This window comes from Myotis brandtii, unplaced genomic scaffold (genome assembly GCF_000412655.1).
Source record: "Myotis brandtii unplaced genomic scaffold, ASM41265v1 scaffold838, whole genome shotgun sequence".
Taxonomy (NCBI): Eukaryota; Metazoa; Chordata; class Mammalia; order Chiroptera; family Vespertilionidae; genus Myotis; species Myotis brandtii.
In genome coordinates, this window is record NW_005371399.1 from 543,970 (window position 1) to 553,660 (window position 9,691).

Here is a 9,691-nt window from a genome sequence, read left to right on the forward strand (position 1 = left end):
TGAGTACAGGGTGGGGGAGAGAGAAGGGTGCTGGGCGCACCACCGCCTGCCACCTTAGGTCAGTTTAGGTCAGTCGTGTAATTTCTCTGAGCCTCAGGTTTCCTCAGGTGTCACAAGAGCAGTCCTCACAGCCTCGCCTACCCCAGCCCCAGGTGCAGGGACAGTCGAAGGAGATTGGAAGGCGCTTTTGGAAAAGTGGAAGCACTAGGAGGTGGTGGCAGGAGGGGGCCCCTGCAAGTCCCATGGGGCTGCAGTGAAGGGTAGAGAAGAGGACGGCCCCTCGACTGCCCCTCCCCTGCCCAGCCTGGTTGAGTAGAATAGGAAAACAATTGCTAGGGGTTAGGAGAGGGGGAGCAAGTACTCCCTGACTGTGCACGTGTGTGTGTGTGTGTGTGTGTGTGTGTGTGACAGAGAGAGAGAGAGAGAGAGCGAGCGAGAGAGACATGCAGAGTTTGTACCACTGCCACTCTCTTTCAGCCCACTCGGATTGGGGTCAGGGGTGGGAAGGGAGGCCGAGGGGCTGGAGCATGCAGCACACCCTGCGGGTCCTGGGGAGGGACAGACAGTAGCTCTCAACCAAGATGGTAGGTGGGTGGGTGACAGGAGGGGGAGTGTGACGGCCTCATGGAGGGCTTGGTGGGGGTTACTAGAGGGCCTTGGCTGAGGGGCCAGCCTCGCCATCATGGCTGGCTGTTTCAAAGCTGTGCTCCATGCCCATCATGTTCGGCTCCAGCTTTCCCGTGTCACTGATGAAGGTGGTGTACCATAGGTATCACCCTCAGGCGGCTTCCCCTTGGGAACCCAGCTCTTCCGCAGGACACGGTGGATATTGGTGCACATGTTGCCCGCAATGGCATTCATTTCACTGTCTTTGAAGTTCGGAGCAAAGTTCTGGCAGTAGTACTTGACAGCATGGAGGACGCAACTGTCCAGCAGTTTGCGTCTGGGGTCATTGGTGGAAGAGCGGATGCCAGTGCCACAGCTGTTAGCCAGTGTGTTCTGGTCAAAGAAGGAGGCCAGGAGGCGCCGCAGCAGGACCTTGTGCCGTGTGCCTGCACTGACATGGCAGTTCATGAGCTTGTGATGTACACATTGGTACCTGTCACCAGCTCTAGCTGCTCAGAGGGGTCTCCTTCATCATAGAGCTTGGGGTGGCAGCGGTTACCGATCTGGTTGATAAGCATGGCGGGGAGAGACGCCAAGTCTTGCCGCACCGGGATCCGATTCCGGGATTCAGGGGTCACCTGCTCTGGAAGGGCCTCCACCTTCTTGGCACTTTGGCCGACATTCATCATGCTATACATGGTGTACATGTTGCAGATCTGCTGGTATTGCTCATCTGTGCCCTCCTCGCCATCATCCTCCTTCTCCTTCTCATTGTGATAGGAGCCTGGGCTGTCGCTAGTATAGGCGCTCGAGGTACCAGGGCTGGTCCGCTTGGACATGCTGGGCCCTCTCACCACACCACCTGTTGCCGCTGCTACCACAGCAGCCAAGGCCTGCTGAAGTGGCCGGTTAGCGACCAGGTCCAATGTGGAGAACCTGGCCATCTTTTGGCTACCATTGCCACCATTGCTGCGGCCAACCCCGGCCTCCTCCTGGCTGCTGTCCCACAGCTGCTCGGCCAAGGGTGTGCTCTGCACTGAAGTCCGACTCCTGCTGTTCTATCTTGACATGGGACTAGGGGCAACGGGGTGCTGCAGGCCATCCAGCTCGATGTCTGAGCCACAGGGCTCTGGGGCTCGGAAGACGGAGCCTCCTTGGCATGGAGGCCCTGGGAGTCGCAGCTGGGAGAGCTCACCTTGAGGAAGAACTCAGTGCCCTTCTCCATGATCTCCTGGATCTGCAGGAAGCCAGCCGTGTACATGAGCAAGAACTGGTCCCCCATATTCATGCTCAGCCGGCCCGTGTAGCAGAAGCTGAGGATTTGTTGGAAGGACTGGGGCTGCACAGCCGCCGGCAGCTCTACCACAGCGCTCCGGCTGCTGTTGAACAGGTCCCGGAAGTAGGAGCTGCTAGCAGTGCCCTTCATGATCTCCTGGATCTGCAGGAAGCCAGTTGTGTACATGAGCAAGAACTGGTCCCCCATATTCATGCTCAGCTGCCCGTGTAGCAAAAGCTGAGGATTTGTTGGAAGGACTGGGGTTGCACAGCCGCTGACAGCTCTACCACAGCGCTCTGGCTGCTGTTGAACAGGTCCCGGAAGTAGGAGCTTCTAGCAGCCAGTATGGCCCAGTGGGCCTTGAAGGCATGGCCTTTGACCACCTCTGACACATCACAGTACAGGCCCTGAAGCTGCTGCTCATTCAGACACTCCAAATGCTGTTGCCGAAGTTCAGGATCTCCATCTGCAGGGTCTGGGCCATGGTGGCAGCTGCACTGTGCAGCAGCGGCAGCCGCGCACCAGTGGTTCTCAACCTGTGGGTCGAGACCCCTTTGGCGGTCGAACAACCCTTTCACAGGGGTCGCCTAAGACCATCCTGCATATCAGATATTTACATTACGATTCATAACAGTAGCAACATTACAGTTATGAAGTAGCAACGAAAATAATTTTATGGTTGGGTCACAACATGAGGAACTGTATTGAAAGGGCCAGAAGGTTGAGAACCACTACTCTAAAACAAAAAACTACTTTCAAAGGGGCAGATAATAGTTCTGGAAAAAATACATTTAAATATATTTTAAATATAAATATATAATTTCAATAATATGTTCTAGATATAATTGATATACCCTACCCCCCAAAGGATATGCGAAGTCCTGGATATCCTGCCCCACTTGGCTCAGTTCCACAGGGTGAAGGGAAAATAGCTCATGTGTTGACCCGGTATTGCAGTACCTCTGGGAACGGTGCACCCCCCGCAGCTGAGCGCCTATAACCAGCGAAAACCATGCCGCAGCAGCCCTATAACCATTGTTTTAAACTCTCCATCTGATAGTTTGGTTGTTTCCATCTTATTGAATTCTTTTCTGGGGATTTCTCTTGTTCTTTCATTTGGGACATATTTCTTTGTTTTTCCATTTTGTCTTTGTGTATTAGGTAGATCTGCTATGACTTCCAAAGTTGTTATGATGGCTTTATGGTGAAGAGATCTTGTGGCACAATCTTTTAGGTCACCTAAGCTCCACGCTCCAGAAATGTTTCTTGTGGGTTATGTGCACTCTCCTATTGTAGTTGAATCTTTAATGCTGCTGGTCCTTTCATGGGTTGAGTTAACCCTTCAGGCTGGCTGACTATAAGAGTAAACCTTGAGCATTGTGTATGAGACACTGTGCAGGGACTTCCCCCTGAGGCAGAGTTGTTCCCAGTGGGGTCTGGTGCCTGCTAGAATCCCCCTTTGGATATGCCACTTGTGTGGCTAGTTGGGTCAAGTCCTGGTGTGGTCTGAAGCCCACCACTGGTTGTGTTGGTTCTGGATCAACTTGGGCAGGATTTAGGTACAAGACAATGTCCGAAGTTGTATGTAATCTGCCTTGGACTACCTGTCTGTAGCTACTACACTGTTCACCGTGGCTGCATCTACTGGACCTGGGTGTGTGTTGGAGGAGCCAGTCTGTGTATAAGGATTGGCTTCCTCTAGCTTAGAACTGCAGTCAGATCTGGAAAAGAACCAAGGCTTCCTGTGGTCTGCCTCCAGGTGAACCAGTTGCTCTGCCTCCCCCTGAGGTTGCCTGGTCTTCCTCTAGAGCAGTGGTTCTCAACCTTCCTAATGCCGCGACCCTTTAATACAGTTCCTCATGTTGTGGTGACCCCCAACCATAAAATTATTTTCATTGCTACTTCATAACTGTAATTTTGCTACTGTAAATAATATGTAATTATATATGTGTTTTCTGATGGTCTTAGGCGACCCCTGTGAAAGGGTCGTTTGACCCCCAAAGGGGTCGCGACCCCCAGGTTGAGAACCGCTGCTCTAGAGCCTTCTGAAGGAAGACTATAGAGTGCACCCAGGCTGATTGTGAACCACAGACCATTCCACAGGTTGTAAGCTTAGTAGGGTGGGGCAACTGGGGTCAGGAGGATAGGTCTAGTGCAGTGATGGCGAACCTTTTGAACTCGGTGTGTCAGCATTTTGAAAAACCCTAACTTAACTCTGGTGCTGTGTCACATATAGAAATTTTTTGATATTTGCAACCATAGTAAAACAAAGATTTATATTTTTGATATTTATTTTATATATTTAAATGCCATTTAACAAAGAAAAATCAACCAAAAAAATGAGTTCGCGTGTCACCTCTGACACGCATGTCATAGGTTCGCCATCACTGGTCTAGTGAGTTCCCTAGTTGGGGGTCACTCAATTAATTTCTCAATGAGTGGAAAGTAGCCCCTACTCCAGAGCCAAACCCCTGAGTCTCTGCCAGATTCTCCAACTCTAGTTCCCCCAGGAGGGGTGTGCTGCAGTTTCAGTTGGGTGCAGCCAACCATCCCCTCTGCAGGAATAAGCTCAGCAGCCCCAAGCCCAGGGGGACAAATCAAAAGAATCTCCCATTGGGGCTGGTGCTAGCCCAGCTCATAGGAGGTGGCTAAGTACTTCATCACAGTCCCAGACAATAGCCTGCAAGGGACTCACACTTTGAATGTCCCAGCTCTGAGCTATTTTCCCTTCACCCTGTGGAACTGAGCCAAGTGGGGCAGGATATCCAGGACTTCGCATATCCTTTGGGGGGTAGGGGTGTCTGCAAATCTGTAGGAGGGGATGGGTACTTATTTTCCTTCCCAGGGTAGCCCTGGCTGAGATGGCTGGGGAGATAGAAGTCCCTCCTCCCACAATGTAGCCATACACCTCAGCAGTGCCCACTGGTTCCTGAATAAAAGCTTCCCGGGGGACATTCTCTAAAAGTTCCAGCTCTCATAGTTTCTCAGCCCTTTTGGCTAAGATCAAGTGTAGTATCTATTCTTATCATTTTAATATCTGATAAATCTTCTATATGAGGACGTATACTAAATATATTAATATATTAAATGAATTTTTGGAGCAGGGAGATGGAACAGGAGCTTGCTCCGTCCACTCCATGTGTTGACCCGGTATTGCAGTACCTCTGGAAACGGTGCACAAAAATAAATAAAAGTCCCAGCTCTGTGCAACACTCTTGTGCCTCTGCTGGCTGAACTCAGCAGGATGGGACCTTTCAAGTGGTTCAACAGGTGGGGAGAAAGGCACCAGATGTGCACTTGAGATGTGGGCGACCAGACCTCCTTCTAAAACCACACAACTTAGTCACTGAGTCTCCACCAAGAGCTTCTCCAGAAAAGGAGGGCACCAAAAGTCACTTCTGGGTGCAGCCAGCAGATCCCTCCACAGGACCCAAATATAGCAGAGTTGGGGACTGTACAGTGCACTCCACAGGCTGGTGCTATAACAATAGGAGCAGACAGAAGCCCCACTGATTTTCGTTAGCCGATGCTAGGTGGGCTCCTCTTCCTTTCACTGTTATTTTGGGTTGGGATCCTTGCATGGAGTTGAGACCTCATGCTTCTGGGGAAAGGGAGTTTTGTAGCCATGATATCCTTCCTGCTCCTTAGCCACCACACCTGGACTCGGGGGCTAGTCATTTCTGCGTCTTTGCCTTTCTTACCAGTCTCTATGTGGCTTCTTCTGTAAATCCTTGGTTATAATATTTCAGTTCAGCTAGCCTTTAGTTTAAAGGCTAGCTGAATGAATATGTTTAATGCTTTATAATATAGCTGTAAATCTGGTTGGGGCTGGGAGCAGGTGAGTATAGCTTCCACCTACTCTGCAGCCATCTTGGAATCCCTTCATCATTTCTTCAAATAGGTTTTCAATTCCTTGCTCTCTCTCTTCTTCTTCTGGTACCCCTATGATACAGATGCTATTAAACTTGATGTTGTTCCAAAGGTGCCTAAAACTATCCTCATTTTAAAAAATTATTTTCTTTTTGCTGCTCTGATTGGGTGTTTTCTGCTAACTTGTCTTCCAAATCACTGGTTTAATCCTCTCCTTCATCTAATCTATTGTTGAGTCCCTCCAGTGTATACTTCATTTCAGATATTTTATTCTTCATTTCTTCTTCTTTTTTAAAATTAAATTTATTGGGGTGGCATTGGTCAACATGAACACTCAGGTTTCAGGTGTGGGTTTCTATGTTACAAGATCTGTATATTGTACCATCTGCTCCCCACCCAAAGTCAAATCTTATCTTGTCACCATATATTAGGACCTCCTTCTCCCTTTTCCCTTTCCTTCTGGCAACCACCACATTGCTGTTTGTGTTTATGAGTTTCAGTTTTATATCCCACACTAGGGGCCCAGTGCATGAATTCGTGCATCTTGAAAGGAACTGTGGGCTGTGAGGCTGCGGTGGGCACAGGGGCCGGTCTCGGCCCATCCTCCATGCCCCCACCTGACCCCTCTGGCCACAGCCCCTGGTCCCCTCTCTACTGGCAGCCCTGCTCCCACTGTTGCCACTCCCAAGCGCTGATGATGCCAGCCCTGCTCGCACCTACTGACAGCATGGAGAAATTGGGGCCAGCACTAGCAGCAGGTGCAAGCAGGGCTGGTGCAGTCAGCAGCGGTGGCTACTGCTCCAATCACCCCTCAGGAGCAAGGGGAAGTGGAGAAGCCCTCAGGGTGATAGAGGCCAGCAGCTTCCACTCACACTCTCTGATGGTGCTGAGCGATCAGGACCAGTGCCAGGAGCCAGCAGCAGGTGCGAGTGGTGGCTCCAGCACCAGCAGTGGGTGCGTTTGGCAGCTCCAGTGCCAGCAGCAGGTGTGAGAGGTGGCTGCTGGCCCCAATTGCCCCTCAGGAGCAGGGGGAAGTGGAGAAGCCCTGAAGGGGGATTGGGGCTGGCAGCCGCCGCTCATACCTGCTGATGGTGCTGATCAGTCGGGGCCATCTCCTGGCACCAGCAGTGGGTGTGAGTGGAGCCGGAGCCGGAACAGGTGTGGGCGCCCGGCAGGAATGCAACACGCAGGAGCAAAGAATTTTCAGTAACCACCAGAGGCTCACCCTGATGACAGCAACCGGTGCCCCGCCTTGGTCTGGCACCCCCACTCACCATCCTGCCGTAGCTGATGCCCACCATGTTCATTGCGTGCTCCCTGGTGGTTAGCACACGTCATAGTGACTGGTTGTTCGGTTGTACGGTTGTTCCGCTGTTCAGTCTATTTGCATATTAAGGTATAGATATAGATATAGATATAGATATAGATATAGATATAGATATAAGTATGAATGAAATCATATGGTTCTTAGTTATTTTTGACTGATTTACTTCACTTAGCATAATGTTTTCAAGGTCTATCCACGTTGTTGCAAATGGCGCTATTTCTTATGGCTGAGTAGTATTCCATTGTGTATATGTACCACATCTTCTTTTTCCAGTGCTCTACCAAGGGACACTTTAGTTTTTTTCATATCTTGGCCATCATGGATGATGCTGCAATAAACATAGGGGTGCATATATCTTTGCGAATACATGTTTTCGAGTTTTTCGGGTACATACCCAGGAGAGGAATTGCTGGGTTGTATGGTAGTTCTAGTTTCAATTTTTTTGAGGAATCACCACACTGCTTTCCATATAAAAAAAAGTGGCTGTACCAGTCTACATTCCCACCAGTAGTGGATGTGGGTTCCCGCTTTCCAAAGCCTTTCCAACACTTGTTATTGCTTGTCTATTTGATAATGGCCACTCTAACAGGTATGAGGTGGTATATCATTGTAGTTTTGATTTGCATTTCCCTAATTGCCAGTGAGGTTGAACACATTTCATATATCTATTGACTGAACATATGTCTTCTTGGGAAAGGTGTCTGTTGAGGCCCTCTGCCTGCTTTTTGATTGGGTTGTTAGTTTGTTCGGTGTTGTGTTTTATGAGTTCTTTATATATTTTGGAAGTTAAACTTTTGTCAGAGCTACTGTTTGCAAGTGTCATCTCTCATCTGGTTGGCTGCTTCTTTGTTTTGTTGTCAGTTTCTTTTGCTGTGCAGAAACTTTTTAGTTTGATATAGTTTACTTTTACCTTTATTTCCCTCGCCTTCGGGGTCAAGTTCATAAAATGTTCTCTGTGACCAAGATCAATAAGTTTGGTACCTATATTTTCTTCTATGTAACTTATTGTTTTGGGTCTTATATTTAGGTCTTAGATTCATTTTGAATTAATTTTTGTACATGGGGACAAACTGTAATCCAGTTTAATTTGTTTGCATGAGGGGTTAGGTCTCAGTTTAGAACATGTAATATTTTGATACCTCTATAGGGGTACCTCTTCCCTGCATGGAACTTCTCTATATTCAGAAGTTTTACAGGCTCTTTTTCCCAGGATTTAGAAATTAGTAATGTGAAATATCAGCATTTTCTAACTTTAAAGTTTCCCAAAGATATATAACCACCAGTGACTGGTATCAACTAAACAAAGGGGGGAAGTTTTCAAACATTAAGAGCTGCATAAGTTTCTGCAGTCTTCACTTATGAATTAATAGCTTTTCCTTTCTTCATAACTCCTAAAGCAAATATAGAAGTTTGATTAGGTATTGATAGTAATAAAGCTGAATTCCCTTTAAGAGTTTGGTAAATTAAAATGCAAAAGCTCATATATAATTGTTCAGTTACATTGTGAGTCTTGAGAAGCTGGAGGACAACCTCATTCACTCACCAGAATGTGGAATTCTGTTTCACAATTTCTTGGATACAATTCCTCTCAAACCTTTTCCTCATAGATTAAATTCTAAAACTAGCCAGGTGATTAGGAGAAGAGATTTATCTCACCAGTGGACTTATCTTGTTATTTCCCCTTATTGGGAGATGAATGGCATGACAGAGCAGAGGCAAAGAGGTGTACAATCAATTTTCAAGGTACTAAGTCAAGAAGGTCAGAGCTTCCACAGCATGGCAACAACTTTGCAGATGCCCACATTGTGATGGTTGAAATAATAAAGCCCAGCAAAGTTGAAAGCCAAGAGTGCCAAGAGGCCTGCCTTGGCAGCTTTCTACAATGCATCCTTTTGAACATAGTTAGTAACAACTTGTCCAATGACTATATAGAGAGAGGACCGCAGCCAGGGAGTAGTCCATTGCAGAGGAAGAATTCAAATACACAGCTGGAAGTAGGCCCAGGAGCAAAACACTGACAACCCTCTCACCAGTCCAGAATGGCGGCTGGGTGATGGAACCAGAAGGCAGCTGGGTGACAGGTGAATGTGCTGTATTCCACACCATCCTGGGGTAGGTTGGTCCTGGAGAAATGCTGAGATTTGAGCAAGTCTGACCCCTGGGGTTCAGAGGAAGAGAGCTTGGTCTCCTTAGGCACCGCAGAGGACACTCAGCCTCCACACACTCACCATCTTGCTCCTGAAGGTTCAAGGTCTTGGAGGATATGTTTTTACTGATTTTAGAGAGAGGAAGGAAGGGGGAGAGAGAGAGAGAGAGAGAGAGGATCTGTCTAGAGCTGTCAGTGGAGTATTAAGGTCCCCAACTATGATTGTGTTGTGATCTGTTTCTCCCTTTAATTCTGTGAGTAGCTGTTTTCGTTGTTCCCTGGTTGTATGCAAATATATTAAGAAGTGTTATGTTTTCTTGATGTAGCGTCCCCTTTATCATTATAAAGTGTCCATCTTTGTCTCTTGTTATCTTTATTATTATGAAATCTATTTTTGTCAGATATAAGATGGCTACACCTGCTTTTCTATGGATGTTATTTGTGTGGAGAATCATTTTCCACCCTT

General features: G+C 48.0%; 2 pseudogenes; both read right to left on the minus strand.

Moving 5' to 3' along the window:
* Positions 1-462: 462 nt before the first annotated feature.
* Positions 463-2,378, minus strand: LOC102241936 (annotated as a pseudogene).
* Positions 2,379-8,641: 6,263 nt separating this feature from the next.
* Positions 8,642-9,310, minus strand: LOC102242233 (annotated as a pseudogene).
* Positions 9,311-9,691: the final 381 nt, after the last annotated feature.